Consider the following 25,919-nt stretch of genomic DNA (forward strand, 5'->3'; position numbering starts at 1 on the left):
TCTTGACCAGGGATTAATATAATTTATAAACAAACTGCGATGGTTCCACGCGATGGGAATGTGAATAGAGTCAGTTATATATATATATGTATATATATATATATATATATATATATATATATATATATATATATATATATATATATATTTCATTTAACTGTCGCTTTATTATCATAATGAAAACACATTACACATGACCACAGTTCTGTAACAAAATGACATTATCAAAGCCATAACCATACCGGGAGTCGAACCTGGGCCGCCTGGGTGAAAACCAGGAATCCTAACCGCTAGACCATATGGGAAGCTGAGTAGCATACTCATGGACATGCAACAGTAGCTAGTATACAGTACAATGATTGGTAAAAACCACAAAAACTGATACTTCATTACAAACACGTTACAAATGAAAGCAAACTTCAAGCCATTTATATTTATTCTCAATTAACACAATCTCTTCAATTGCTAAAAAATATATTAAAAAATCTCCCTTTGTGTTTCTCAGAAGACATACGATGGAGGGCGCACTGCAGTTTTTCAGTCTGGGGAATATTACAAATTAGCGGACTGTGCTTTAAAATACACATGTAGGACGGGCGACTCTGTTACAAAGAATTGTCACACTGTATGTATCTCCATAATGCGTTGGGACTAAATACACAGATACATTAAAACTATTTGGAAAATGCAGGCATCTATCCCGTTACCTCTCGCATGCTAAGCGAGCGCTCTACCATTTGAGCTAATTCCTCTTGAATTGTGCGAGCGATTCTCATAGGCTACATCGCAGCTTGATATGAGCAATTCAGATTGTCATAAATTTTGTATTGGCAATGTAGTATGACATTTGCAAATTCAAAAAATAAATTAACTAAATAGCAAATATTTCGACTACAGGTATGTTTTCAATTTCTTCAATAAGTAGTCTCAGCTTGTTGATTGAGTCTCTTTAAAATCCACCTCTGTGTCCCGATGCAGCAGCGCTGTGTGCTGTGGCTCGAGCTTGTTTGACGAGGCAGGCAATGCAAAAATGCCAAAACTTGCTTTTGTATCACATGACAAACTTAAGGTCTGCTTTAACGGCTTGGCTGTCTCAAGTTAGTTTGTATTGTTAATGTAACACCTCGTTGTTGCCCAGTCATTGTATCATATGAAGTAGAGCTTGTCAGTCGGGGGCGACGGTCTACAAATAAAAGCTAAGACTTTATTTGCAAGGATCATTTCTAGAGTGAAACATGTTTTGAAGGGATTGGTCTTGGTATCCACCAGGAGGACTGGGAGTGTTTTCTTCTCAGCACCGAGCTGACAATGAGTGTTGTTTTCGGGTACCTGCTCGCTGCTAGTGTTGTTGAAGGAAGGAGACACATTTTGAGTGCGTATCTCATACTGGTAGAAACGCAGAAAAAAAGAAACCATCAAGCCTACAATTGTTCAGTTGTTTAAATCAATAAGCAAATTTCAAATTGATCAATGCTAATCTTAAAACAATTTAAGAGCACTTTAAATAGGCCTTGACTAATATAAACATATAGTAATGTGATTTGCACTACGCAGGACTAGATGAGCTTAAATAAAGACATTACATCTGAAAATAACTTGTGCTTACCCCCACTTACAAGGAAAGTGTCAAACATTGTATTCGTTCTCAAAACGTGTTAGATAATGTAAACAGCAGTTGGAGAATGCCGATGTCGATCATCCTAGCATGTTAAACGAGAGCATTTCTCATGTAAGCTACTTGCAGCCATAGATCGTTTATACTGTTCTCAATGGTCCGTATCCCAGCCTGAGACCACGATCCAGTGGCCGACCGAGATGTTTTTCAAAGTAATATGTTATTTGGAATATTAAAACAATCAAGTTAAATAACAGATGTTTGGGCACAACATATTTTTCAGTGACTTCAACAAGTAGTCTGTTTACAACAAAAATGCAACCATGTGTTAGGAACGCTATTTTAGTCCGATTTAAAATGGAAATTAAAATGGTATTGAGAGCTGACAAGAGTTTTGTATCAGCTGTTGATTTCCTTGAAACACTCTTTTATAGTAAAATGAACACATTTTATTCCTTTTAAAAATAAGTAAAAGTGAACTGTCAGAAGTGGGATTTGAACCCACACCTCCATTCAGAGACCAGAACACACAATTCGTTGGCAAGAGTCCTTGAGTCTGGCCCCTTAGAACACTCGGCCATCCTGACAACCTGCGTTTATTATAGTAGAAAACCGCATTATTTATTTCAGCACAGCCTAGGGTTGTCATATCAAGGCCTGATCGGGTTTATTACGCACATACCAACTGTTGCTCCATGAATGATGTAATGACAAGTGTATTGTCAATAGAGCAGTTAGCAGTTGTGCCAGTCCCCTTGCAAAGTGAGGTGGAACCCATTTAAGGGTGGGCATATAATAGTGGTCAGTCTACAGGAACCAGGGACTGAGGCAGATAGGCAAGTTCCTGCTTCAAGTAATCTTTAATTAACTACATTTGGTAACTTTGTAAGGTGGTGTTTGAATTAGCTGAGTTGGTGTGTGATTAGTACCAGGTGAGTGGTTTAATTGAATAGAAGTTGTTTTGCTATCTGATTGGTTTCCACGCAGTTGTTTTTTATATATTAAGCAGCCTATTTTAGCGCCAGCTAGAAGCGCCAGCCAACTGAAGAGCCTCAACAAAAGAGCCGGGAGTCCAGCTGTGGGAGTCCAGCAAGGGGAGGCCTGCACTGAGACGCTGTTCCAATAGATCCAAACCTAACGGGGCTCTAGAAGAAGCTATCTACTAGTCAGGTCTGTACCCTCCACCCTACTGCTCCTACTGTGCCTTTTGTCCTGCTTGTCCTGCTATGACTGTCTCTCACATCCCTGTTCTGTCCTCCCGTCCTCGTCCTCTGCCCTCCCTCCGCTGCTGCTCCTCCAACTCCTCTAACCTCATTTCTCTGCCTCTCCCCCCCTCCCGCACACTCTCTGGTGCACTCTGGAACTGTCACTCTTCTGCTAACAAAGCTGATTTCATATCTGCCTTTGCCTCCCACCTCTCGCTGGATTTCCTTGCTCTCACTGAAACCTGGCTGTCCCCTGATAACACTGTTACTCCTGCTGCCCTGTCCTCTCTCTACGTCCTGTCCCATACCCCGTGTCTCACTGGACGGGGAGGTGGGACGGGTCTTCTCCTCTCTCCCTACTTACTCTTTTCTGTCCCCTCCGATCTCATCTCACTCTCTGTCAATACCTTTGAATTTCATGCAGTCCAACTAACCTTTCCCGGTCAACTCCTGCTCATTGTTCTGTACCGCCCCCCTGGGCCTCTCACTCACTTTCTGGATGAACTCGACTATCTACTCTCCTCCCTCCCCTCCCTGTCTACCCCGACTGTCCTGTTGGGTGACTTCAACATCCATCTCTCCAACCCCAGCCACTCTGCTGGATTCCTCCCTCTCCTGCACTCCTTCGACTTCTGTCTCTCTCCATCCCCCCCTACCCACAAAGCTGGCCGTCAACTGGACCTCACCTTCTCCAGGGCCTGCTGCCCCTCCACCTTCTCTGTCACCCCCCTGGACCTCTCTGATCACTATTTCATCTCTTTTTCTCTGTCTCTCCCCCCTCTCCCTGCTCCTCCTAACCCCACTGTCGCCTCTCGCCGTAACCTCCGCTCTCTCTCCCCCTCTGTCCTTGCCTCCACTGCTCTCTCTCACCTCCCTCCTATTGACTCCTTTTCACAACTCTCCGTAGACTCTGCTACCTCCACCCTCTTCTCCTCACTCACCTCCTCCCTCGACTCCCTCTGTCCCCTCACCTCCCGTCCTGCTCGCCCCTCCCCTCCCCATCCCTGGCTCTCCTCTGCGCTCCGCTCGGCAAGAATCACACTGCGATCTGCTGAAAAGAAATGGAAGAGAACCAAACTCCCTGCTGCCCTAGACCTTTACCGCACTCTCCTCTCCTCCTTCTCCTCTACTCTCTCCTCTGCTAAATGTGCTTATTTCCAATCTGTAATCCAAGCCTCCACTAACAACTCACGTAAACTATTCTCTACCTTCTCCTCCCTCCTAAACCCTCCCCCCTCCTCCTCCCTCCTCTATCTCCCCTGATGACTTTGCCTCCTTCTTCTCTTCTAAAATTTCAGATATCCGCAAACTCTTTAACACCTCTCCCTCCCCCGCACCCCCTCCCGCTCCAACTCCTACACCCACTGCAACCCCTACTAACTCACCCTCCTTCTCCACCTTCTTGCCCCTCTCAGACTCTGACCTCTCCTCCCTGCTCCAGGGTCACAAACCCACCACGTGTGCCTTGGACCCCCTCCCCACTCACCTCTTTCAAGCTGCTGCTCCTGCTCTACTCCCCTTCATCTCCTCCCTCCTCAACACCTCTCTACTTTCTGGTATCTTTCCATCTGCCTTCAAAAAAGCCTCTATCACTCCCCTCCTCAAAAAACCTACCCTCGACCCCACCTCCCTCCAGAGCTACCGTCCTGTCTCCCTCCTACCCTTCCTCTCCAAAACCCTCGAGCGGACTGTACACCGCCAGCTCTCTGCTTTCCTGTCCAACCACTCTCTGCTTGACCCTCTCCAATCTGGTTTCCGCTCTGCTCACTCCACTGAAACCGCCCTCCTGTCTGTCACCAACTCACTTAAATGTGCCCAAGCTGCCTCTCTCTCCTCTGTCCTAATTCTCCTTGACCTCTCTGCTGCCTTTGACACTGTTGATCACTCTATTCTACTATCATCTCTTGCTGACCTGGGGATCTCTGGCACTGCTCTGGCCTGGTTCTCCTCCTACCTCTCCAACCGCACTTACCAGGTAACCTGGCGTGGAGCAACCTCCACACCTCACCCTCTCTTAACTGGAGTCCCCCAAGGGTCAGTCTTGGGTCCTCTCCTGTTCTCTCTCTACACCCGCTCCCTGGGCCCCCTCATCGCATCCTATGGTTTCTCATACCATTTCTATGCTGATGATGCTCAGATTTTCCTCTCCTTCCCCACCTCTGACTCTACCATCTCCTCCCGTATCTCTACCTGTCTATCTGCTATTTCCTCCTGGATGCACTCACATCACCTCAAACTCAACCTCTCTAAATCTGACCTCCTTTTCTTTCCCTCCTCCTCCCCCTCCTCTGATCTCTCTATCTCTGTTCCTCTGGAATCTACCACACTCTCTCCCTCTTCCTCCGCTAAGAACCTTGGAGTCACCCTGGAACCCTGCCTCTCTTATTCCCAGCACATCTCCACTCTGGCACGCACTTGCCGATTCTTCCTGAGCAACATCCGAAGAATCCGACCCTTCCTCACCAACTATGCTACCCAGCTCCTGGTCCAGGCCCTGGTACTCTCCCGCCTAGACTACTGCAACTCCCTCCTGGCTGGCCTCCCTGCGTCCGCCACCCGTCCGCTCCAGCTCATCCAGAACTCTGCTGCCCGCCTGGTGTTCTCTCTGCCTCGCTTCGCCCACGCTACTCCACTACTCCGCTCGCTCCACTGGCTCCCAATCACCGCTCGCATCCAGTTCAAGACTCTTGTACTAGCCTACAGATGCCTTGACCAGACTGCACCCAGCTACCTCCAGACCCTCATCTCTCCCTACACCCCCACTCGACCTCTCCACTCCACCTGCACTAGAAGACTAGCTCTACCTCCGCTACGCTCCCCTGCCTCCAAAGCCCGCTCCTTCTCCACCCTTGCTCCGCAGTGGTGGAATGACCTTCCTACAGATGTCAGGACTGCCCAGTCCCTGACCACATTCTGGCGCCTCCTTAAGACTCACCTCTTCAAAGAGCACCTGTAGAACTCCTCTGTTTGTATCCTGGGACACTATCACCCTTCATGTAAATGTGCTTTATTTTGCTCTTATCAGCCCCCTATTTTACTGCATTTAATCCTGTACTTCAGAATACTGTATTCTGCCAAGTTTTTAACCTGTAGTACTTTGTATTTAATCACATCCTGATGTAACTATCACTATTTAATCATAACCTGATGTAACTATCTCTATTATCTGCTGTATTATTGAATTGTGGTATGTCACACTTGTACTTTGCTTGAACAAAAGTTATTGTATTTCTTGCTCTTATTGTATTACTTGTATTGTAACGCTTGAAATGTTTTTGCTTACGATTGTAAGTCGCCCTGGATAAGGGCGTCTGCTAAGAAATAAATAATAATAATAATAAAAAAGAAACGGATTGAAGCCAACCCAAAAAAGTAAGATTATTTATGTCAATATCGTTATAGTTACAAACGATGCACACATTTTACAATAGCAATTGCTATTTGACAATGACCAATAAGTAATTATGTTGCAATTGAGAGGAACGGTAGTTCTTCGCACAAGTTAGAAAAACTTGTTTGAAACTACCGAGTGTCTCTATACAGCTCAAAGAGTTTGACTGTTTTTAACATGTTGCAGCGGCAGAACTAAATCACTTAGAATTACCATCTGTATCAGTATCAAAAGTCTGAAACTTTCTTACCTCTAATGTGAAAAAACGTACATACCTCTTATACACAATGAGAAATAAGTCGTCAAACTAAGGTAAAATTATTCTCCTTCTTCCTCTTCCGTCTACGTTTTAAGGGTGTGTAGCAACTATTCAAACAGAAAAGCTAAATAACTGGACATCTACCAATCATGTGATTCCACATGTTGGTCAGCGTCAAAACAAACCAGGGTGTGCAGGCAGTTTGATATCTACACCATTTATATTAAAGAAATTATGTATGTTTTAAAACAGCACATATCGAAGGAGGGAAAAAGATAATACAGTGGTTTGAAGTTGAAACATGACGTTCTTGAAGAGCACACGACCTTGAAATACGTTCATTTTTTAAGCTTACATCCAAGCCTGACCAGCTTTCGCTGAAAACCTGAAGGTGCTGCTCGATTCTAGAAATTTTCGATTTCCTGTTTGAAAATTTCTAGTTTCCTGTTTGGTAGATACCATAGAATGGAATTGCACACAAGAGTGGCATGTAGCTTCCTTGTCTAAATCTCTGAACTCTGATTAATTGTAGTTCCTCGTTTAATTAAATATAAAGGAATAATTTATTTGGTAGAAATAAATAAATGATTTAAACAAATGCATAGAGGAATAAATACATTTAGAAATAAATATTTTTAAATGAATAAATGTAGAAATGAACACATGTTTATATTATAAATGTATTAATAAATAGCAAGCTAGAAAACTACATGTCATATTAATTGATTTGGCGTCTTATTTGAGAAAATACTGAACGACAAAAACCAGATTCCAAACATAAGAGTCACCAGAATCGGCTTTGATGACACAAAGTCGTATGACACGAACCCTAAGAATTTGATACCAGATTCATTGTCGCTTAGAAACAACTGCAGCCTCCCTGCCTCCCTGCCTCAATACAAATAATACCAAATGAAAAATCGAATTACATGTATTTAAAATGAATGGTCTCATCCAGGGCTGACTCGTTTAGATGTTCGAGAGATCTAGGTGTACTGGACAAATCTACTGGATTTTTTCCATGTCGTAATTGTGCCGCCTGTGATAATGCATTTAAAACTAAGACAATGCACAAGCCATACAACGAAAAAAACAGTACAGTATCTTACAAGTGCTTGTGCTTTAACTCATGTCATTTATGTGATTTCTTGTCCTTTTGCAATACGGTGGTAAAACTACTAGACTGTTACAATTGCGCATTAATGAGCGAGCATAAAAGTTCACTTTTATGTTCAGGAGAAAATATATTCATCCACCACTAGCTAGACATTTTGTAGATGCCAAACATTCCGTTTCAGATCTTAAATTCTGTGTCATACAAAAAATCATTTCAGGATCGCAGTGGTGGTAATCTCGATCAAAAACTATTACAATGTGAATCAAAATGGACCTTCTATCTCCATACGGTACAACCTGAGGGATTAAATGAAGAGCTAGGATTATCATGTTTACTGTGATATAATGCGCAAGGATTCTTGTCTTTCATAAGAGCCGAAATAAATAAGGCCTTCTGCATGTAAAGCAGACGTGATAACCACTACACTATGGAACCTTGACGAAACAGTGGTGGTGCTCCTACATTATTGTCTACATGCAGCATCTCAAATAATTACAGTGTCATTTATCAGACCCTTCGGCGTTGTCTTTTGAAGAATTAAACCTGCCAGACCGAACGCAAGCTAACATTCAATCAATCAATCAATTAATCCTATATATTTTCTATAGCGCCCCATATGCGCTTCACAAAATCTACTTAAAAACAAGAAAATATCTAATTGTAAGCCTGGTCGAACAAAATAAGTCTTCAGTGTATTTTTAAACAAAGAGCGCTTTCCACAATTTAAGATGCTTTAGAGACTGAATATTGAAATTTGCAGCCGAAACTGGGGGATAAACATGCCTGTGATGAAAGTGGGCAGAAAAGTTGCATACTTTGCATACCGTATTTGGGAGAAAAGAAAACGGATCATCTCTGATTTGCAACGTTTCCATGGTTCGGCCCGGCCACTGCCGTGTGACACATTAAAACGATGAGTTCAGTTTTTTTTTTTTCTGCTGCTTGGTAATTCTGTCAAAAAGCAGCTGTAGCAAAGTTGCGCAGCGGAAGCGTGCTGGGCCCATAACCTAGAGGTCGATGAATCGAAACCATCCTCTGCTAGCTTGTTTTTCTTCTGTTAGCAAAGTAGTTTTTCTAAAATATTAACTGAAGGCAATTAATTAATATTACATTTCGCAATCAAGGATAATATAATGTGCAACTTGTCTATCATAAGAGCTGAAATAAATTATAGCGCTTTGAGATTATATATGTTACTAGCGGACTGTTTAGAAATGTACTTAATTATATTACAACTGTTCTAAAAATAAATGTTATCTCGAAAAAGGAGCCTTCTCAAGCCGAAATAGCTCAGTTGGGAGAGCGTTAGACTGAAGATCTGAAGGTCCCTGGTTTCGGCAAACAGCAAGAATATTTTTGTTTTGTATTATTTTGAACTAAAAAACAGAACACATGTATTTTTCTTCAGTGTAATTGGAGGAAATAATAACGTATTACTGTGCCATTTTCTAATGTGATTAAGAAATGCAAAGAGCACCGTCCCTGTGTGGGCTTGAACCACCAACCTTTCGAACAACCGAACGCGCTAACCAATTGCGCAACAGAGACCAAACTGCTCAGCCGAAACTGAGACCACATCTAAGAAGAAAGCAACACTGGGCAGGAAAGTGTAATCACAATTGCATGTATTCAACCCAATGCAAGAAAACTTCTAGCCATTTATATATATTCCCAAATAACATAAACTCTTCCATTGCTAAAAAAAAATATAAAAAAATCTCCCTTTGTGCTTCTCGGAAGGCATACGAAGAAGTCTTAGGGAGGGTAAAGAGGAAAATGGATTATTGGAAGTTAAGAAGGCTATCGCTAGAGGGGAAACTATTAAATATAAAAATGGTACTGATGCCAATGCTGCTGTATGTAGCAAGGGTGTTCCCACCTGATGTTGCATCAGGTAGAACATTACATAGACAATTGTTTCGGTTTTTTTGGGGAGAGAAATTTGAGAAGGTCAAGAGAGAATCAGTAATCTTACAAGGGAATCAGGGTGGTAAGGGCTTTCCAAATGTCATTTATTTTCTATGGGTCCGTTGTGTATGTCACATGATGAAGGCAATTATTGAAGTGAATAAAAAAATAGAGTGTTTTTTGCTAGGTTTTATTTTGGACAGTTTTTGAGGAGAATGGGTATACTGAAATTAACGAATACTGTGCCATACAGTCAGGATATGCCTTTTGTGTACAGGAAGGCCATGAATTTTATTATACAAAATAATGTGTGTAAAGCGATGGAAGCCGAGTGGTCAGCAAAGAAATTGATTAAAAAGAAGGAGGCAAGTGGAAAATTACGTAGAATAGGCTTATTGAGTGACAAAGACTCAGAAATGGTATGGAACAATGTAAATTATTTTAGATTAAGTAATAAACAAAAGGACATAGCATGGTTAACAGCACATGCAAGGATGCCTTGTAAAGAGCTGCTCTATAGAAGATATGTGTCGAGGTCGAATGCATGTGTTAGAGGAGAGTGTGGGGCAGAAGAAATGATACAACATGTGTTTTATGAATGAGAGTATGCGAGGAAATGTTGGGAAAGGGTAAATAATTGGACACGGAAATTTATTTAAAAAAAGATTTATGTGTCAATTTAATATTGTATGGGCCGAGAAAAGGGATTAAATCAAATGACAGGGAAAAAGGATGGCTGATAATTAATTGTGCAAAAGAGGCACTGTGGAGTATTAGAAATCTGAGTATGTTTAAAAATAAAACAAATGTAAATGATTTCTGTAAAATTGTGATTTCTAGGATTAGAGATTATGTGTGGATAGACATAAAGGCTTTGGGCAAAAAGACAGCCTTGAGAAAATGGAAAATGAGAACACCGCGTGAGTTGTTTTTGTAATGTTTCTTTGTATTGGTTTTTGATGTTATGAATGTATTTTGATTTGTTTTGAATTTTTCTAATAAACATTTATATAAAAGCTGGCGAAATGCGTTTCTAAAGTGTTTGGACTCGCTATCCACAAGGAAGAGCGAGAGTGTTCGTTTTTGAGCGTGAAGGAGACAGCGAGTGTTGTTTTTTGGCCAACTGCTCGCTGTTATTGATGACCCCTCCAGTGTCCCTTAGGGGGCTGGAGGAAGCAGACATGTTCTGAGTGGGTATCTTACCAAAAGGTACGAAAGACGAACTACAGTTGCAAAGCACTGCTGCTTTTTCGACGATTTATTAAAACTATCAATCTGACAGAAAACACGGATCACATCAATTGTGATCGGTTTGATATCAATAGGCTTACATGACAGGTATTGTGTATAGACAATGTCATATACATAGAAATGAACACGGACAGTGTTTATTAAGGGCTGACTCATTTAAATGTTCGAGAGATCTAGGTGTACTGGACAAATATGCTGGATTTTTTTCCATGTCGTGATTGTGCCGCCTGTGATAATGCGTTTGAAACTAGAGATAATGTGAGATAATCACTGTTACTGGCGGATTGTTTACAAATGTATTCAATTATGTTACAACTTTTTTGTCTACAAAACATATCTGTAACATTTATGTAATGCCTGTGTGTTTTTTTCATGAAGTTAATTTGCTAACAGACTGTTCTGATTTGTTTCTAACCGTGAAGTGATCGCTCTGTTTGCCGTATATTTTCTTTCTGTAAGAGGAGTGTCCTTGTGATCCCATATAGAATGCGACGAAACAGGTCGCCCTCCTTAATAGAAAGAGAAAAAGAATGTGTTCACGCACACACCAGGTGATTTACTGCAGCGTCAGACATTGGAGGTTCAGCAGTGTACTGCAGTGTTGTGCAAAGTCGTTGGTGTAAGTCAGGATTGCCGAGCGGTCTAAGACGCTGCGTTCAGGTCGCAGTTCTCTAGAGGCGTGGGTTTGAATCCCGCTTCTGACAAATCTGTTTGTTCATTTATTTCTTAAAACGTCCACCGGATGCTTGGTAATTTGATTTGTTTTTCTTGTTAGTATTCAAATCACAAGGTCGTTAAATGAGAGAAAGTCACCGCAAGCCTGCACCTCACCACATCCTTCGCAGGTTCGATCCCCGTACGGGCCATGGCTTTTCTTCTTTAAAGAAACCACAGCATTTGTAATGGTGCCAAAATGAACAATCTTTAACAAAATGAACCGAAGCGATATGAAGTACAACCAGTAATATTTCAGACTTCCTGAGCTTTAAACATGTATTAACAATGAACACATACAATCAATTAAAAACAAAGCTTACGTAGTCGGCAGGATTCGAACATGCGCGGGGAAACCCCAATGGATTTCTAGTCCATCGCCTTAACCACTCGGCCACGACTACATGCTCGCACGATTGTTTGTGAAAACATCCAAAAGAAGTAAATGACACCCGCAGTAATGTTGTAGATGGCAGTAGGGCTAACTAATGAACCGAAGTCAAATGCCTTTGTTGAAACTCTGTCAGAATTGTACAAGGCAAGCACACGTGGGAAATGTAAATACAATATAATTTCTGTTAACGTTCATAATAATGAATACATCATTATTTCAAAATACGTAGCTATTTAACTGATCTTTTCAAAAAACACCCCCATCCACAAAAACAGAGTAGTTATTTATTTCAACGGAAAAATTGACTTGCTTCATGGCTGCTGCCAGAGCACTCGAGCACGTTCTGGAAAGCGTGAGCGGACTTAGCAGATAACAAGATCTACAAAATATCACATGCTAATAAAACATACCATAATTATGTTCGTTTTTATTATACATGGCGACTTACAGAGACTAGGGTGTGTGAACTATGCATCAGCTGCAGAGTCACTTACAGTTACATCTCACCCGAAAACGGAGCACAAGGAAGTGAAGTGACTTGCTCAGGGTCACACAATGAGTCAGTGGCTGAGGTGGGATTTGTACCGGGGGACCTCCTGGTTACAAGCCCTTTATCTTTAACCACTGGACCACGCAGCCTCCTATAACAAATTCACACCCCAGATGGGACTCGCACCCACAATCTCAGGCTTAGGAGGCCAGTGCCTTATCCATTAGGCCACAAGGGCTGACAGGAAAAACACATTTGGTAGTACTAAAGAAAGTGGGAACAATAGTATCGTGGTTTAATACATACTATCCAAGCCATCGTTGGTGTTCAAACACAGCAGAGTGTTACATTGGGAAAGGGCCGTACTTGTCAGTACTTATTTGACATTCATGTGGGAAGATTTAAGATTGTGAAGAAGTTTAAATATGCTGCGTATTTGCGCATTGGGAACCTTACATAATTAGGTTTTTGATTAATGCCACTTTCTTACGGACAGTAATCAAGGTGACGCTACAAGACCAGAGCCAATAAAGCAATTATTTTCCTGTCATTTCATTACCATATTCTAGTGTGCTTGTTCAGAATATGCGTGAATCATGAAAACATCTTGCCAATATGTGAACAAAGCCAGCATTCACTTTATTGATCACCATGTGGATTAACCGCTATTGGAAAACAGATGATTGTGTTAAAGATGTTAATAGATTTTTAATGTACACGTTTTAGAGCTAAACATTTGTTGGGACAGTTCAAGCGCTGTAGCAGTGTTTAACTATTTCCTGGATGTTTGCCTTTTGGTCTTACTCTAGAAAAAGTAATAATAATACTAAAAAGTAGGCAAAACCATTTTTTGAGAAACCGCATTTGGGAGAAAAACTAACAGTTTGGAAACACATTTGCAAAGGCATTGGATTCTATTGTGGTGTTTCCGAACTGTTGAACGTTTCTCATTACATGCATGTTTACTGGCTTGACAAAAAGGCGATTGACGAAAAGAATGCTGTCTCGATAGAAAAATCGCGTCAAGCAGAAATAGCTCAGCTGGGCGAGTGTTAGACTGTAACGGTCCCTGCATCGATACCGGGTTTTTGCAAACAGCACGACTAGGGTTTTTTTTTTTTTTAATTAATTTTTTTAATTAAAAAAACAGCACATTTTTTCTTCAGTGTAATTGGAGGAAATAAAAAAGTATTATACTGCCATTTTCTAATGCGATAAAGAAATGCAAAAAGCATCATCCCTGCGTGGGCTTGAAACACCAACCTTTTGATTAACAGCCGAACGTGCTAACCGATTATGGTGTTTTATTGGATAACACCCTGGGAGCTCGACAGAACAGTGTGTATGCATATTGCTAAAATGGAAACCAAATATACACGATTCAAATGGGAATCGTATTCAGATTTTAAGCACAAATTTGATAGACTTCACAGTGCAAAGGAGGAAGGCAGACAATGCAAATGAGGCAACTGGCTCCTACATTTTAAATCATACGAGAAACTTGAACCCAATTAAGCTTTTAACCGCCTGCAGTCTGGAATGAGTTTGAAATGTTGTTGTAACACCGCACTGGGCTAAGCAATTGCATTATATGAAAGTTCCTGTTAATTTGTCAGCGGCACAGCTACCGGTGCCATTCAGAGTTGGAGGGAGACGGTCGGCCACTTGCCCATAAAACAATACTTTCAGGGATCATTTCTATAGCGATTTGCTAGCGAAATGCGTTTTTAAAGTGTTTGGACTCGCTAGCCACGAGGAAGAGTGAGAGTGTTCGCTTTTGAGCGTGAAGGAGACAGTGAGTGTTGTTTTTGGCCAACTGCTCGCTGTTATTGATGACCCCTCCAGTGTTCCTTAGGGGGATGGAGGAAGCGGACACGTTCTGAGTGGGTATCTTACCAAGAGGTACGCAAGACGAACTACAGTTGCAAAGCACTGCTGCTTTTTCGATGATTGATTAAAACTATCAATCTGACTGAAAACACGGATCACATCAATTGTGATCGGTTTGATACCAATCGGCTCACATGACAGGTATTGTGGATAGACAATGTCAGATACACAGAAATGAACACGGACAGTGTTTATTAAGGGCTGACTCATTTAAATGTTCGAGAGATCTAGGTGTACTGGACAAATATACTGGATTTTTTCCATGTCGTAATTGTGCCGCCTGTGATAATGCGTTTGAAACTAGAGATAATGTGAGATAATCACTGTTACTGGCGGATTGTTTACAAATGTACTCAATTATGTTACAACTGTTTTGTCTACGAAACATATCTGTAACATTTATGTAATGCCTGTGTGGTTTTTTCATGAAGTTAATTTGCTAACAGACTGTTCTGATTTGTTTCTAACCGTGAAGCGATCGCTCTGTTTGCCGTATATTTTCTTTCTGTAAGAGGGGTGTCCTTGTGATCCCATATAGAATGCGACGAAACAGGTCGCCCTCCTTAATAGAAAGAGAAAAAGAATAAGTTCACGCACACACCAGGTGATTTACTGCAGCGTCAGACATTGGAGGTTCAGCAGTGTACTGCATTGTTGGGCATAGTCGTCGGTGTCAGTTAGGATGGCCGAGCGGTCTAAGGCGCTGCGTTCAGGTCGCAGTCTCTCTGGAGGCGTAGGTTCGAATCCCACTTCTGACAAATCTTTTTGTTCATTTATTTCTTAAAACGTCCACCGAATGCTTGGTAATTTGATTTGTTTTTCTTGTTAGTATTCAAATCACAAGGTCGTTAAATGAGAGAAAGTCACCGCAAGCCTGCACCTCACCACATCCTTCGCGGGTTCGATCCCCGTACGGGCCATGGCTTTTCTTCTTTAAAGAAACCACAGCATTTGTAATGGTGCCAAAATGAACAATCTTTAACAAAATGAACCGAAGCGATATGAAGTACAACCAGTAATATTTCAGACTTCCTGCGCTTTAAACATGTATTAACTATGAACACATACAATCAATTAAAAACAAAGCTTACGTAGTTGGCAGGATTCGAACCTGCGCGGGGAAACCCCAATGGATTTCTAGTCCATCGCCTTAACCACTCGGCCACGACTACATGCTCGCACGATTGTTTGTGAAAACATCCAAAAGAAGTAAATGACACCCGCAGTAATGTTGTAGATGGCAGTAGGGCTAACTAATGAACCGAAGTCAAATGCCTTTGTTGAAACTCTGTCAGAATTGTACAAGGCAAGCACACGTGGGAAATGTAAATACAATATAATTTCTGTTAACGTTCATAATAATGAATACATCATTATTTCAAAATACGTAGCTATTTAACTGATCTTTTCAAAAAACACCCCCATCCACAAAAACAGAGTAGTTATTTATTTCAACGGAAAAATTGACTTGCTTCATGGCTGCTGCCAGAGCACTCGAGCACGTTCTGGAAAGCGTGAGCGGACTTAGCAGATAACAAGATCTACAAAATATCACATGCTAATAAAACATACCATAATTATGTTCGTTTTTATTATACATGGCGACTTACAGAGACTAGGGTGTGTGAACTATGCATCAGCTGCAGAGTCACTTACAGTTACATCTCACCCGAAAACGGAGCACAAGGAAGTGAAGTGACTTGCTCAGGGTCACACAATGAGTCAGTGGCTGAGGTGGGATTTGTACCGGGGGACCTCCTGGTTACAAGCCCTTTATCTTTAACCACTGGACCACGCAGCCTCCTATAACAAAATCACACCCCAGATGGGACTCGAACCCACAATCTCAGGCTTAGGAGGCCAGTGCCTTATCCATTAGGCCACAAGGGCTGACAGGAAAAACACATTTGTTAGTACTAAAGAAAGTGGGAACAATAGTATCGTGGTTTAATACATACTATCCAAGCCATCGTTGGTGTTCAAACACAGCAGAGTGTTACATTGGGAAAGGGCCGTACTTGTCAGTACTTATTTGACATTCATGTGGGAAGATTTAAGATTGTGAAGAAGTTTAAATATGCTGCGTATTTGCGCATTGGGAACCTTACATAATTAGGTTTTTGATTAATGCCACTTTCTTACGGACAGTAATCAAGGTGACGCTACAAGACCAGAGCCAATAAAGCAGTTATTTTCCTGTCATTTCATTACCATATTCTAGTGTGCTTGTTCAGAATATGCGTGAATCGTGAAAACATCTTGCCAATATGTGAACAAAGCCAGCATTCACTTTATTGATCACCATGTGGATTAACCGCTATTGGAAAACAGATGATTGTGTTAAAGATGTTAATAGATTTTTAATGTACACGTTTTAGAGCTAAACGTTTGTTGGGACAGTTCAAGCGCTGTAGCAGTGTTTAACTATTTCCTGGATGTTTGCCTTTTGGTCTTACTCTAGAAAAAGTAATAATAATACTAAAAAGTAGGCAAAACCATTTTTTGAGAAACCGCATTTGGGAGAAAAACTAACAGTTTGGAAACACATTTGCAAAGGCATTGGATTCTATTGTGGTGTTTCCGAACTGTTGAACGTTTCTCATTACATGCATGTTTACTGGCTTGACAAAAAGGCGATTGACGAAAAGAATGCTGTCTCGATAGAAAAATCGCGTCAAGCAGAAATAGCTCAGCTGGGCGAGTGTTAGACTGTAACGGTCCCTGCATCGATACCGGGTTTTTGCAAACAGCACGACTAGGGTTTTTTTGTTTTTTTTTTAATTAATTTTTTGAATTAAAAAAAAACAGCACATTTTTTCTTCAGTGTAATTGGAGGAAATAAAAAGTATTATAGTGCCATTTTCTAATGCGATAAAGAAATGCAAAAAGCATCATCCCTGCGTGGGCTTGAAACACCAACCTTTTGATTAACAGCCGAACGTGCTAACCGAGTATGGTGTATTATTGGATAACACCCTGGGAGCTCGACAGAACAGTGTGTATGCATATTGCTAAAATGGAAACCAAATATACACGATTCAAATGGGAATCGTATTCAGATTTTAAGCACAAATTTGATAGACTTCACAGTGCAAAGGAGGAAGGCAGACAATGCAAATGAGGCAACTGGCTCCTACATTTTAAATCATACGAGAAACTTGAACCCAATTAAGCTTTTAACCGCCTGCAGTCTGGAATGAGTTTGAAATGTTGTTGTAACACCGCACTGGGCTAAGCAATTGCATTATATGAAAGTTCCTGTTAATTTGTCAGCGGCACAGCTACCGGTGCCATTCAGAGTTGGAGGGAGACGGTCGGCAACTTACCCATAAAACAATACTTTCAGGGATCATTTCTATAGCGATTTGCTAGCGAAATGCGTTTTTAAAGTGTTTGGACTCGCTAGCCACGAGGAAGAGTGAGAGTGTTCGCTTTTGAGCGTGAAGGAGACAGTGAGTGTTGTTTTTGGCCAACTGCTCGCTGTTATTGATGACCCCTCCAGTGTTCCTTAGGGGGATGGAGGAAGCGGACACGTTCTGAGTGGGTATCTTACCAAGAGGTACGCAAGACGAACTACAGTTGCAAAGCACTGCTGCTTTTTCGATGATTGATTAAAACTATCAATCTGACTGAAAACACGGATCACATCAATTGTGATCGGTTTGATACCAATCGGCTCACATGACAGGTATTGTGGATAGACAATGTCAGATACACAGAAATGAACACGGACAGTGTTTATTAAGGGCTGACTCATTTAAATGTTCGAGAGATCTAGGTGTACTGGACAAATATACTGGATTTTTTCCATGTCGTAATTGTGCCGCCTGTGATAATGCGTTTGAAACTAGAGATGGTGTGAGATAATCACTGTTACTGGCGGATTGTTTACAAATGTACTCAATTATGTTACAACTGTTTTGTCTACGAAACATATCTGTAACATTTATGTAATGCCTGTGTGTTTTTTTCATGAAGTTAATTTGCTAACAGACTGTTCTGATTTGTTTCTAACCGTGAAGCGATCGCTCTGTTTGCCGTATATTTTCTTTCTGTAAGAGGGGTGTCCTTGTGATCCCATATAGAATGCGACGAAACAGGTCGCCCTCCTTAATAGAAAGAGAAAAAGAATAAGTTCACGCACACACCAGGTGATTTACTGCAGCGTCAGACATTGGAGGTTCAGCAGTGTACTGCAGTGTTGGGCACAGTCGTCGGTGTCGGTCAGGATGGCCGAGCGGTCTAAGGCGCTGCGTTCAGGTCGCAGTCTTTCTGGAGGCGTGGGTTCGAATCCCACTTCTGACAAATCTTTTTGTTCATTTATTTCTTAAAACGTCCACCGAATGCTTGGTAATTTGATTTGTTTTTCTTGTTAGTATTCAAATCACAAGGTCGTTAAATGAGAGAAAGTCACCGCAAGCCTGCACCTCACCACATCCTTCGCGGGTTCGATCCCCGTACGGGCCATGGCTTTTCTTCTTTAAAGAAACCACAGCATTTGTAATGGTGCCAAAATGAACAATCTTTAACAAAATGAACCGAAGCGATATGAAGTACAACCAGTAATATTTCAGACTTCCTGAGCTTTAAACATGTATTAACTATGAACACATACAATCAATTAAAAACAAAGCTTACATAGTCGGCATTATTCGAACCTGCGCGGGGAAACCCCAATGGATTTCTAGTCCATCGCCTTAACCACTCGGCCACGACTACATGCTCGCACGATTGTTTGTGAAAACATCCAAAAGAAGTAAATGACACCCGCAGTAATGTTGTAGATGGCAGTAGGGCTAACTAATGAACCGAAGTCAAATGCCTTTGTTGAAACTGTCAGAATTGTACAAGGCAAGCACACGTGGGAAATGTAAATACAATATAATTTCTGTTAACGTTCATAATAATGAATACATCATTATTTCAAAATACGTAGCTATTTAACTGATCTTTTCAAAAAACACCCCCATCCACAAAAACAGAGTAGTTATTTATTTCAACTGAAAAATTGACTTGCTTCATGGCTGCTGCCAGAGCACTCGAGCGCGTTCTGGAAAGCGTGAGCGGACTTAGCAGATAACAAGATATACAAAATATCACATGCTAATAAAACATACCATAATTATGTTCGTTTTTATTATACACGGCGACTTACAGAGACTAGGGTGTGTGAACTATGCATCAGCTGCAGAGTCACTTACAGTTACATCTCACCCGAAAACGGAGCACAAGGAAGTGAAGTGACTTGCTCAGGGTCACACAATGAGTCAATAGCTGAGGTGGGATTTGTACCGGGGGACCTCCTGGTTACAAGCCCTTTATCTTTAACCACTGGACCACGCAGCCTCCTATAACAAAATCACACCCCAGATGGGACTCGAACCCACAATCTCAGGCTTAGGCCACAAGGGCTGACAGGAAAAACACATTTTGTAGTACTAAAGAAAGTGGGAACAATAGTATCGTGGTTTAATACATACTATCCAAGCCATCGTTGGTGTTCAAACACAGCAGAGTGTTACATTGGGAAAGGGCCGTACTTGTCAGTACTTATTTGACATTCATGTGGGAAGATTTAAGATTGTGAAGAAGTTTAAATATGCTGCGTATTTGCGCATTGGGAACCTTACATAATTAGGTTTTTGATTAATGCCACTTTCTTACGGACAGTAATCAAGGTGACGCTACAAGACCAGAGCCAATAAAGCAGTTATTTTCCTGTCATTTCATTACCATATTCTAGTGTGCTTGTTCAGAATATGCGTGAATCGTGAAAACATTTTGCCAATATGTGAACAAAGCCAGCATTCACTTTATTGATCACCATGTGGATTAACCGCTATTGGAAAACAGATGATTGTGTTAAAGATGTTAATAGATTTTTAATGTACACGTTTTAGAGCTAAACGTTTGTTGGGACAGTTCAAGCGCTGTAGCAGTGTTTAACTATTTCCTGGATGTTTGCCTTTTGGTCTTACTCTAGAAAAAGTAATAATAATACTAAAAAGGAGGCAAAACCATTTTTTGAGAAACCGCATTTGGGAGAAAAACTAACAGTTTGGAAACACATTTGCAAAGGCATTGGATTCTATTGTGGTGTTTCCGAACTGTTGAACGTTTCTCATTACATGCAGGTTTACTGGCTTGACAAAAAGGCGATTGACGAAAAGAATGCTGTCTCGATAGAAAAATCGTGTCAAGCAGAAATAGCTCAGCTGGGCGAGTGTTAGATTGTAACGGTCCCTGCTTCGATACCGGGTTTTTGCAAACAGCACGACTAGGGTTTTTTTTTTTTTTTTAATTAATTTTTTGAATTAAAAAAACAGCACATTTTTTCTTCAGTGTAATTGGAGGAAATAAAAAAGTATTATAGTGCCATTTTCTAATGCGATAAAGAAATGCAAAAAGCATCATCCCTGCGTGGGCTTGAAACACCAACCTTTTGATTAACAGCCGAACGTGCTAACCGATTATGGTGTTTTATTGGATAACACCCTTGGAGCTCGACAGAACAGTGTGTATGCATATTGCTAAAATGGAAACCAAATATACACGATTCAAATGGGAATCGTATTCAGATTTTAAGCACAAATTTGATAGACTTCACAGTGCAAAGGAGGAAGGCAGACAAGGCAAATGAGGCAACTGGCTCCTACATTTTAAATCATACGAGAAACTTGAACCCAATTAAGCTTTTAACCGCCTGCAGTCTGGAATGAGTTTGAAATGCTGTTGTAACACCTCACTGGGCTAAGCAATTGCATTATATGAAAGTTCCTGTTAATTTGTCAGCGGCACAGCTACCGGTGCCATTCAGAGTTGGAGGGAGACGGTCGGCCACTTACCCATAAAACAATACTTTCAGGGATCATTTCTATAGCGATTTGCTAGCGAAATGCGTTTTTAAAGTGTTTGGACTCGCTAGCCACGAGGAAGAGTGAGAGTGTTCGCTTTTGAGCGTGAAGGAGACAGTGAGTGTTGTTTTTGGCCAACTGCTCGCTGTTATTGATGACCCCTCCAGTGTTCCTTAGGGGGATGGAGGAAGCGGACACGTTCTGAGTGGGTATCTTACCAAAAGGTACGCAAGACGAACTACAGTTGCAAAGCACTGCTGCTTTTTCGATGATTGATTAAAACTATCAATCTGACTGAAAACACGGATCACATCAATTGTGATCGGTTTGATACCAATCGGCTTACATGACAGGTATTGTGGATAGACAATGTCAGATACACAGAAATGAACACGGACAGTGTTTATTAAGGGCTGACTCATTTAAATGTTCGAGAGATCTAGGTGTACTGGACAAATATACTGGATTTTTTCCATGTCGTAATTGTGCCGCCTGTGATAATGCGTTTGAAACTAGAGATAATGTGAGATAATCACTGTTACTGGCGGATTGTTTACAAATGTACTTAATTATGTTACAACTGTTTTGTCTACGAAACATATCTGTAACATTTATGTAATGCCTGTGTGGTTTTTTCATGAAGTTAATTTGCTAACAGACTGTTCTGATTTGTTTCTAACCGTGAAGCGATCGCTCTGTTTGCCGTATATTTTCTTTCTGTAAGAGGGGTGTCCTTGTGATCCCATATAGAATGCGACGAAACAGGTCGCCCTCCTTAATAGAAAGAGAAAAAGAATAAGTTCACGCACACCAGGTGATTTACTGCAGCGTCAGACATTGGAGGTTCAGCAGTGTACTGCATTGTTGGGCATAGTCGTCGGTGTCAGTTAGGATGGCCGAGCGGTCTAAGGCGCTGCGTTCAGGTCGCAGTCTCTCTGGAGGCGTGGGTTCGAATCCCACTTCTGACAAATCTTTTTGTTCATTTATTTCTTAAAACGTCCACCGAACGCTTGGTAATTTGATTTGTTTTTCTTGTTAGTATTCAAATCACAAGGTCGTTAAATGAGAGAAAGTCACCGCAAGCCTGCACCTCACCACATCCTTCGCGGGTTCGATCCCCGTACGGGCCATGGCTTTTCTTCCAGAAACCACAGCATTTGTAATGGTGCCAAAATGAACAATCTTTAACAAAATGAACCGAAGCGATATGAAGTACAACCAGTAATATTTCAGACTTCCTGAGCTTTAAACATGTATTAACTATGAACACATACAATCAATTAAAAACAAAGCTTACGTAGTCGGCAGGATTCGAACCTGCGCGGGGAAACCCCAATGGATTTCTAGTCCATCGCCTTAACCACTCGGCCACGACTACATGCTCGCACGATTGTTTGTGAAAACATCCAAAAGAAGTAAATGACACCCGCAGTAATGTTGTAGATGGCAGTAGGGCTAACTAATGAACCGAAGTCAAATGCCTTTGTTGAAACTCTGTCAGAATTGTACAAGGCAAGCACACGTGGGAAATGTAAATACAATATAATTTCTGTTAACGTTCATAATAATGAATACATCATTATTTCAAAATACGTAGCTATTTAACTGATCTTTTCAAAAAACACCCCCATCCACAAAAACAGAGTAGTTATTTATTTCAACGGAAAAATTGACTTGCTTCATGGCTGCTGCCAGAGCACTCGAGCACGTTCTGGAAAGCGTGAGCGGACTTAGCAGATAACAAGATCTACAAAATATCACATGCTAATAAAACATACCATTGTTAGAAAGTCTTTGATTTACGGCTAAATGCTGCCCTCTAGTGTTCTTGAATGTTATATTGTTCTCTTTATACACGTCATCTTAGTGAGACAGTTTCCTTATGAGTCAGCTTAGATAGTCGTTTTTTCTGTATTGTCATAGACGGCTGAGAGTAAGCAAGCCCTTTCTTACACGAATAATCCATCTATCTGTGCGTCAGTGCCGAAATGTAAGTAATAATCTTAGTTATAAGTATTTCATCATCATTTCTGTTTAAGTTGATATCAGTATTTATACGTAAGATTTAAGTTTAATGATTGTAAACATAGCATAGTAAGCTCATGCATATTCACTCTGCCAATCGCAATGTTTCCTTAGTTTACTTAATTCCTTGTTTATTGGAACAAGCAGGGTTTATAGAAATCGTTGTTTCTTGTTTATTACAGACCACAGATACTAGCATTACCCAGATACTAGTATAACACAGATACTAGTATAACACGGATAATATTATCTCCTCGTTGGTGATTATAAACACGGATTGTTTACTTGATGCACGTTCTGAATAAACCCACACGTTCTGGAAGTACCTGTCTCCCCGTGTCTACTCATCTGACCGTGAGCCTATCCTTAGGCATCTGTTCAACTTCACCAAAAGAACTAGTCTAGCCTGAAGAGGTCCCTGTCCTCTGTTACATGGTCCTTCGAGCCGGATCTTACTGAACAGACTGACCTAAGTATAAAATGGATAACAAGCAAAATGCTGATGGACCTAATCCTGTCACCCACGGCGCCAGTGCAGACAGCATGGATATCTCCAGTGCTGTGAACCCAGTTAACCCATTAACTACCAGCCTACCTTATCCTGCTGTTGCCACCACCACCGTAGTGGACACCCCGACTGTCTGTACAGTGACAATATCCCAACCACTGGGCCCAACCGTCAGTACAGGCAGCCAGCCATCAGTGTGTGCCCGTATCCCCCGGGAGAGACAAATTCCGCAATACCTTTCAGACTATGACATGGGATACCACCCGTCACGGGCACCCATCACCACACAACATGCCCGAGCACCACAGAGCGAGGCAAGCACCCAAAGCAGATCACGCTCATGCCAGAGCAGAAAGTTTGATATCGCATCTCAGCGAAGCAGCCGTATCACACAGCTCAGCTCACGCACCGCACGCAGCCATGCCTCAAGCACATCACTCAGGGATTCACAGTCAGCCATTCTCCGGGAAGAACAAAAACGAGCCGAACTGGAAGAGCTGAAACGTCAGATAGCTGAGGACAACAGGGCTGATGAACAATACAGACAACTAGATTATCAAGCCTGTGAGGCCCTCCGACAGAGAGAAATGATTACACAACAACTGTGGAGACAACGGCGCCTCAGGAAGGTAGAAAGACAACTAGAAGAAGCTCAGATGATTACATCATTCATCAAAGAAAATGAACAAAGTGAGGGCATCACGTCACTTTCAGGTGATGCCGGTGCAGAACAGCTTACCATTACTTCAGTGAGCAACACTGCAATGCCTCCTACAGGCCCCCAGCAGACCAAGACTGGTTCTAATGCCCAACAGAGCACTCTGAACGCTGAGGCAACGCCCTACCCTCCAGCCAGTCAGCCCAAGGCTGTAGGCCTATCACTGCAATGGGACTGCACCACAGACAGTTCTGCGGTCGCCCAGCCTTCCCAACCTATCCAAAGTCCAATATGGCAAGCACCCACCACCACAGGGACTGACCCGGGCCACAATGTGCTACCTACGGGATCAGTACCTATTTACCTAGTCAATCAGGCTTCTCCAGCCAACTTACCACCTGCTGTCCATGACACAGTCTCATCGTTTATACCTGGAGCAGCTAACCTACAACAGCCTCACCCTGTCAATACGCCTCTTCACCCCTCAGTAGGAGAAACACCCTGTTCATCGGTAGCCTACCAGGCATTACCAGCAGCATCACCATACATGCAACCTATGTATCCACCTGGGGTACTTCCTGCACCAAACCTGATGGACCTGCTAATTGCCTCCTCACATGGTATACCGAAGCCTACCCTTCCCTACTTCGAGAATGGTAAAGAGAGTGACTTTGCCCTCCTCAAGATGGCACTAGACAGCCTTATGTACAACCATAGTCACCTCACCGAGCAGTACAAGTACCAAGTGCTGTTAGGTCGCCTAAAACTCCCCAGTGCATACAAGTTAGCCAAGGCTTATATGCACGACCCCAAGCCATACACTGCTGCACTCCAGGCCCTGAAGGATAAATATGGGCAGCCACGTCAACTTGTTCAGTGTGAGATAGGTACCATCATGAATGCTCCACCAATTAAGTTTGGAGACGCTGAAGACTTTGATGACTTCGCTCTAGCGGTGCACTCCCTGGTTGGCATGCTGCAATCTCTCGAAGGAGAGAATGGATACGAACTAAAGTGCGGCTCACACGTCGACCGACTCATGAGCAAGCTACCTGCAAGCTACCGTGATGGATTCGTGGAGTACTGCATCAACCGTGGCATACTGAGAGCTGATGCAGACCAAACTTACACTCTCTGTGACTTGTCCGCCTGGCTGCAGACCAAGTCACGCGCTAAACGAATCTCTAACCGGGCAGCCGTCCTCTATAAGGGAGAGACCCAAAAGCCAGATAAGAAGGAGCAATGCTGTACATTCAAGAAGAAACAGCAACCAACATCAGTGTACTACAATACAGAGTCCATGCCAGCCAATCCAACGTCACGCTCCTCAACCAGTCCGATATCACCTACAAAGAGGAAAGACAAGCCGAAACCATACTGCCCCCGTTGCGATAATAGTGAACACTATCTCAATGCATGTGCAGAGTTCAAGAAGCTCTCCACGGAACAGATTATCAAGTGGATTACAGAGAAAGAACGCTGTTGGAGATGTGGACGATCACACTCTCCAGAGTTTTGCACCCTCAAGAAGCCTTGCAACACATGTAAGGAGCTGCACCTTACTGTCCTGCATGATGCTGTTCAGAAAGGATGCAAGAACGTTCTTATGACTGGCATCGAGCCTGAAACTATCTACTTCG

At 42.0% G+C, this 25,919-nt stretch overlaps 11 non-coding genes and 1 pseudogene across 11 annotated transcripts; 7 read left to right on the forward strand and 5 right to left on the reverse strand.

The window, feature by feature from the left end:
- Positions 1–1,198: 1,198 nt before the first annotated feature.
- LOC131703582 (small nucleolar RNA U3) lies at positions 1,199–1,377 on the forward strand (annotated as a pseudogene).
- Positions 1,378–10,480: 9,103 nt separating this feature from the next.
- Positions 10,481–10,690, forward strand: LOC117434599 (small nucleolar RNA U3). The gene has a single exon (XR_004549079.2). It is a non-coding gene; the product is annotated as a small nucleolar RNA U3 (small nucleolar RNA).
- Positions 10,691–11,782: 1,092 nt separating this feature from the next.
- On the reverse strand, positions 11,783–11,864 carry trnas-aga (transfer RNA serine (anticodon AGA)). The gene has a single exon. It is a non-coding gene; the product is annotated as a tRNA-Ser (tRNA).
- A 2,153-nt stretch (positions 11,865–14,017) lies between these two features.
- LOC131703355 (small nucleolar RNA U3) lies at positions 14,018–14,232 on the forward strand. The gene has a single exon (XR_009309821.1). It is a non-coding gene; the product is annotated as a small nucleolar RNA U3 (small nucleolar RNA).
- Positions 14,233–15,324: 1,092 nt separating this feature from the next.
- trnas-aga (transfer RNA serine (anticodon AGA)) lies at positions 15,325–15,406 on the reverse strand. Its single transcript has one exon. It is a non-coding gene; the product is annotated as a tRNA-Ser (tRNA).
- A 645-nt stretch (positions 15,407–16,051) lies between these two features.
- Positions 16,052–16,124, reverse strand: trnar-ccu (transfer RNA arginine (anticodon CCU)). Its single transcript has one exon. It is a non-coding gene; the product is annotated as a tRNA-Arg (tRNA).
- Positions 16,125–17,564: 1,440 nt separating this feature from the next.
- Positions 17,565–17,779, forward strand: LOC131703356 (small nucleolar RNA U3). Its single transcript, XR_009309822.1, has one exon. It is a non-coding gene; the product is annotated as a small nucleolar RNA U3 (small nucleolar RNA).
- A 678-nt stretch (positions 17,780–18,457) lies between these two features.
- On the forward strand, positions 18,458–18,539 carry trnal-cag (transfer RNA leucine (anticodon CAG)). The gene has a single exon. It is a non-coding gene; the product is annotated as a tRNA-Leu (tRNA).
- A 332-nt stretch (positions 18,540–18,871) lies between these two features.
- On the reverse strand, positions 18,872–18,953 carry trnas-aga (transfer RNA serine (anticodon AGA)). Its single transcript has one exon. It is a non-coding gene; the product is annotated as a tRNA-Ser (tRNA).
- Positions 18,954–21,083: 2,130 nt separating this feature from the next.
- Positions 21,084–21,298, forward strand: LOC131703357 (small nucleolar RNA U3). Its single transcript, XR_009309823.1, has one exon. It is a non-coding gene; the product is annotated as a small nucleolar RNA U3 (small nucleolar RNA).
- Positions 21,299–21,974: 676 nt separating this feature from the next.
- On the forward strand, positions 21,975–22,056 carry trnal-cag (transfer RNA leucine (anticodon CAG)). Its single transcript has one exon. It is a non-coding gene; the product is annotated as a tRNA-Leu (tRNA).
- A 328-nt stretch (positions 22,057–22,384) lies between these two features.
- On the reverse strand, positions 22,385–22,466 carry trnas-aga (transfer RNA serine (anticodon AGA)). Its single transcript has one exon. It is a non-coding gene; the product is annotated as a tRNA-Ser (tRNA).
- Positions 22,467–25,919: the final 3,453 nt, after the last annotated feature.

The sequence above is a fragment of the Acipenser ruthenus genome, chromosome 32, assembly GCF_902713425.1.
Source record: "Acipenser ruthenus chromosome 32, fAciRut3.2 maternal haplotype, whole genome shotgun sequence".
Taxonomy (NCBI): domain Eukaryota; kingdom Metazoa; phylum Chordata; class Actinopteri; order Acipenseriformes; family Acipenseridae; genus Acipenser; species Acipenser ruthenus.